The sequence below is a fragment of the Macadamia integrifolia genome, chromosome 7, assembly GCF_013358625.1.
Source record: "Macadamia integrifolia cultivar HAES 741 chromosome 7, SCU_Mint_v3, whole genome shotgun sequence".
Taxonomy (NCBI): Eukaryota; Viridiplantae; Streptophyta; class Magnoliopsida; order Proteales; family Proteaceae; genus Macadamia; species Macadamia integrifolia.
Window position 1 is genome coordinate 4,774,425 of NC_056563.1, and position 6,034 is coordinate 4,780,458.

Genomic DNA, 6,034 nt, shown 5'->3' on the forward strand with positions numbered 1-6,034 from the left:
TTTCAACAGAAGAAAAGTAAGAGGTGCACCGTCTTAGAACAAATCCAACATTCTAGTTGATGAGGCCAAATATGTCCTCATCCTCAACACGGCTGAAACGAGTATGTTGACCTGCAATCTCGGTTTCTCCAAAGGCCGACCTGTAACCTTGGTTTCTCCAAAGGTCGACCTGCCACCTCAATCTCTCCTCAGGTCAACCTGTCACCTCAGTCTTTATACAGGCTGACCTACCACCTCAGTCTCTATACAGGCCGATCTGCTATCTCGACCTCTCTTCAAACCGACCTGCCACCTCAGTCTATACAGGCTGACCTGCTACCTCGGCTTGGCACAATCAAATAAGGCGTCCAGAAACGTACACACGCCCACTCCTACATTCAAGGGATGCGACCCCTAATTATAGGGGTTAGAGTCAATCCACTCACATCGCCAAGGTGTCCAAACCTCTCATGGCTTGTGCCTTCTGGATAAGAGAGGAACATTTTTTGAATATGCCCTGGAATTCAGAATATTCCCATAATCGTAGAGCCATTCTCCTTAAGGTCTCTACGCCTAGCAGGACTCTCCACAAACGTTCATCTTTCTCCCTCCATCAGCAGCCTATAAATACTAAGGTAAGTCTCCATCATGGGGGATCTATCACTTTACTGAAAACTCTCTTGAGTATCTGTTGTGGAAAGATCTGACTTAGGCATAGGAGAGTCCCCCATCAGGTCAGCCCAGCTCTCCCCTATCTTCTCTTCTGTGCAAATCGACTAGAGCATCAGGAGCTGCGAAGAAGATCGGCTGATTAATTTTTACCGCTTCAGATTGGCGCCGTTTGTGGGAATATAATACGATAATCTACTTGAATCAATTCAACTAAGAAGTGAGAAGGTCATCTCCTCCACGAATACACGAGCAAGATCATCTCGTGGTTTGCTACCCGAACAAGTAGAGGAACCTCCCACACCTTCAATGGCAAATCAGGAGAATACCCCACCAATAGAGGGGCCTTACCGAGACCTTCACAAGCTCAGGCCGATGCATTGGTTACTCCCGGAGAGGGAGGGCAGTGCGACATAAACCCTCAGCCATCTCGTCGAGGACCTTCATCCTGGATGACACACCCGATTGTGGAAGAACAAATCCAAAGCCTACAATTGCAGGTGCTAGCAACCAACACCCTGGTGCGGGACTTCATATGCCAGTTAGGCTTGGCACTTTCGGTACCCCGCACGGACTATGCTCAGTTGCTCAAGCAAGCTCTGGACAGGCGATCTCGAGATGAAACACCTGATAACAGTGTCACCCCTCAATCGATAGCAAGAAGGGGGTCTGTTAGAATGTCACGAATAGTTCTCTTGGTGCCACCATCCCGATCCCCCACTGAAAGACGTCAGCGAGGACCTTCACATGTGCAGAATGGGAGGGCATGAAGTTCAACTTTAGACCAGAGCCCTGAGAGACTTGATGCCCATAGATCTCCTCCCAGGGCAGGACGCCAGAACTCGTCACCCAGACCAGCTAGGGGTGTGCGTCAACATTGAGAGTACCGACCTAAAAGATGTCAGGATCGTGGAAGAAGCCCCAGGCGAGCTAAACGCTAACACCACTCCTTAGGCCACCAAGCCGAGGAGAGAAGGGATGACCTGGAATGGTGCATTCAGCTTCTTACTGAGCGGATAGAAGGAATGCAGAGGTAGAGGCACTCGATTAACATAACGGTGACCCCAGCTCATAATGCACTATCCGATGAGTTGATAGAAGCCGAGTTGCCCCCAAATTTTATGGTACCAGTCTTTAACACATACGACGGCACCACAGATCCCTACGATCACCTCCTATGCTATAGTTCAACCATGACAATCCATAGGAGATCGGACGCAACTCTCTGCCGAGCTTTTGCAGCTTCACTGAAGCGTGTGGCACTGGTGTGGATGTCGAACTTGAGGCCCTGGTCCATCCACAGCTATGAAGAACTGATGAGGGCGTTCCTCACCCTTTTTCAAGCTAGCATGAAGCAGAAGCAGACCTCACAGAATGCGATGAACATACGACAAAGGTCCAGGGAGACTATACGGGATTTCCTCGCCTGATTTACTAAGGCAACACTGGAAGTGAAAAATCTACTAGACGGATTGGCATACCCTAATCTGGTCCGATCTCTGGCCCTCGACCTACTAGACACAATGTCCAAGCTACTAAGGTGTAACCAGTATGCCAACATGGAAGAGGTCTTAGCTACCAGGGGGATAGTTGACAGGAATGAGCTACCAGAGAAAGAAAAGAAGAGACCAGCAAGGCCTAGGGATGATTCCCACGAGCCGAAGAAGAATAGGACAGATCAGCCACTTGACACAGCCGAGCCCGAATTATACGAGCTCGATCGTTCAGGAACAAATTTGCTTTTGGAGATCTAGGACTAGAAATACTTCCACTGGCCCAGACCGATGACAGCTAAGCCAAAGGAGAGGAACCCCGACTGGTACTGTCAATACCACCAGGACCATGGGCATGACACTAAAGATTGCAAGTCCTTGAAAAGGGAGATTGATGAGCTCATTAAGGCAGGATACTTTAACAAGTACTTGAAGCAGAAATATGGTGGAAACTAGCCTAAGCCAAGGAGAGATGAGGCCGGGCCGAGCCACCCAAGGAGCCAGGCACGGACCAAGCTAACACATACGACAACCAACCTGTGGGTCGGGCCATCCTAACTATCATGGGAGGACCCACTGCGGAATCAATAAGAAACGCTAAAGCTCATACAGAGTTCGTGTGCATAAAAAAATAGCCTGTCAAGACCCTTAAGACAGATCCTCCCATCACATTCTCAGACAACGATCTGGAAGAACTGAACTGGCCCTATAACGATGCGTCATAATCCAGTTGGTGGTGGCCAACCACCCCTTCCACAGGGTGCTGGTAGAAACGGGAGCATCCGTTGATCTTATGTCTTATGAAGCCTTTATGAAATTAGGGCTTGGCACCGGATCCTTAAAGCCCACTCTGAGCCTTTGTATGGATTTTCAGGCACACCTACAGAGCTAGAAGGAGTAGTAGACCTGTCAATAACCATCGGTCAGGGAGCTTGAACGGCTACCACCATGGTCACATTCATGGTCACCAAGATAGCCTCACCATACAATGCGATCCTTGGCCGACCTGGTCTTAATGGCCTTAGAGCAGTTGTGTCCATTAAGCATATGAAGGTTAAGTTTTCCACCAACAACGGAATCGGGGAATGTAGGTCCGGCCAGAAGGAATCTCGAGAGTGCTATACCAACTTTATAAAGTCTGTCAAGAAACTATGCTCTGGCCTAGCATGCATGGTAGAAATCATTGACTACCATGATGAAAGCCTTCTGAATCGAGCCGAGCCTGTGGAATAGCTACTCACAATCCCACTAATAGAGGCTGAGCCAACAAAGACTATCCAGCTCGGAGCATTGCTGAGCTCCCAACATCGTGATGAAATCCTGAACTTCCTCGGTGAAAACTCTAATATCTTCGTGTGGAAGGCTTCTGATGTACCAGGCCTCCCAAGGGACGTTGCTGAGCATAGTCTAGACGTTAATCCTAGCTTCAAGCCTTTTCAACAGAAGTGCAGGAGCTTTGTAGCCGAGTGGAACACAATCATCAATGAAGAAGTCGGCAAGCTCTTAGCCGCGGGGTTCGTGAGAGAAGTAAAATACCCAACCTGGTTGGCTAATGTTGTTATGGTCCCAAAGTCCAACAGGAGGTGGAGGATTTGCATAAACTACACTGATCTGAACAAAGCCTGTCCCAAGGACTGTTATCCCTTGCCCAGGATCGACTCCCTCATAGACTCAACAGCAGGCCATGAGATTCTGACCTTCATGGACGAATACTTTGGCTACAATCAGATAAAGATGAAAGCTGAAGATGAGGAGAAAACAGTGTTTCTCACCACTCAAGGCAACTATTGCTACACTGCAATGCTCTTTAGCCTCAAGAATGCAGGAGCCACATACTAGAGAATGGTCAACACTATGTTCCGAAGCGAGATTGGAAGAAACATGGAAGTCTACGTTGATGACATACTGGTCAAAAGTGCAAAAGGCACAAATCATGTGCTGGACCTGAGGGAAGCCTTTGGTGTTCTGCAGCAAAACTAGATGAGGTTAAACCCTACCAAGTGTGCATTTGGAGTGACCTTTGGAAAGTTCTTGGGCTTCCTAGTATCACAAAGGGGAATAGAGGCAAACCCTTCTTAAATTGAAGCCATTCAAGAGATGTGCCCACCGAGAAACATCCACGAAGTCTAAAAGTTGATGAGGTGCTTGGCTGCGCTAAACAAGTTTCTGTCCCGAGCTGGAGACAAGTGTCTTCCCTTTTTCAAGCTACTGAAAGGAGGAAAAGGACACCAGCAATTCTACTGGATGGATGAATGTGAAGCAACGTTCGAAGAAGTCAAATCCTACCTGACCAGGCCCCCTTTGCTGAGCCGACCCAAGCCAGGAGAGGTGATCCATTTATATCTCGCCACATCCCCGGTGGCTGTTAGCACAGTCCTCATAAGAGAAGAAGGAAAACTCCAAAAGCTTGTTTACTACGTGAGTTATGTGCTCCTCGATGCAGAGACACGGTACCCAAGAATTGAAAATTTTGCATTGGCATTAGTCATAGCAGCCAGGAAACTGAGGCCTTACTTCCAAGCACATACTATAGTCGTACTGACAGATCAGCCACTAAGGAAGTCACTCCACAACCCTAGTGTAGCAAGGCACATGGTGAGCTGGGGAGTCAAGTTAAGTGAGCATGACATAGAATTTCAGCCCAGGAGTGCGATCAAAGGCTAGGCACTAGCAGATTTTCTGGTTGAATGCATAAAGTCAGAGGAGGAATCAGGAGCGGAGGCCAAGCTGAACAGGAAGTGGAAGCTCTTTGTTGATGGATCCAGCACCTTGACAAGGATCAGCACAGGACTTGTGCTGCAAAGTTCAGAGGCATTTGCAATACAGTATGCCCTCAAATTTGTATTCCCCGTAACAAATAATGAAGCTTAGTATGAAGCCCTAATAAGAGAAGAAGGAAAACTCCAAAAGCTTGTTTACTACGTGAGTCATGTGCTCCTCGATGCAGAGACACGGTACCCAAGAATTGAAAATTTTGCATTGGCATTAGTCATAGCAGCCAGGAAACTGAGGCCTTACTTCCAAGCACATACTATAGCCGTACTGACAGATCAGCCACTAAGGAAGTCACTCCACAACCCTAGTGTAGCAAGGCACATGGTGAGCTGGGGAGTCAAGTTAAGTGAGCATGACATAGAATTTCAGCCCAGGAGTGCGATCAAAGGCTAGGCACTAGCAGATTTTCTGGTTGAATGCATAAAGTCAGAGGAGGAATCAGGAGCGGAGGCCAAGCTGAACAGGAAGTGGAAGCTCTTTGTTGATGGATCCAGCACCTTGACAAGGATCAGCACAGGACTTGTGTTGCAAAGTTCAGAGGCATTTGCAATACAGTATGCCCTCAAATTTGTATTCCCCGTAACAAATAATGAAGCTTAGTATGAAGCCCTAATAGCGGGAATCAAGTTGGCAAGGGTAGTAATGGAAAATGACCTCGTTGTGTATAGTGACTCTCAACCGATTGTGAACCAGGTCAATGGGCACTATGAGGCCAAGGAAGAGAGAATGATCAAGTACCTGAAGGGATCTCATCACCTGATCACCAGCGTCAGTACATTTGAGATGGTACAAGTTTCGTGAGAAGGAAATGCCATGGTAGATGCCCTCTCTAAACTGGCCACAGCGAAACTCAATGACTACGCAAGCTCGATATATTTTGAAGTGCTGGAAAGGCTGACTTATGAGCAAGAAATGATTTACAGCAATGATACATAGCCAGCCGAGCTGAGCTGGATGGATCCCATTACATCCTACTTGCAAGATAGGCACCTCCCAGGAGATCAAACAAAGGCAAGAGTAGTTAAGAGAAGAGCAACCAACTATACCCTCAAAGGAGGAATACTGTACAAGAGGGCAACATCCTAGCCCCTGCTGAAGTGCCTCACACCGAGCCGAGC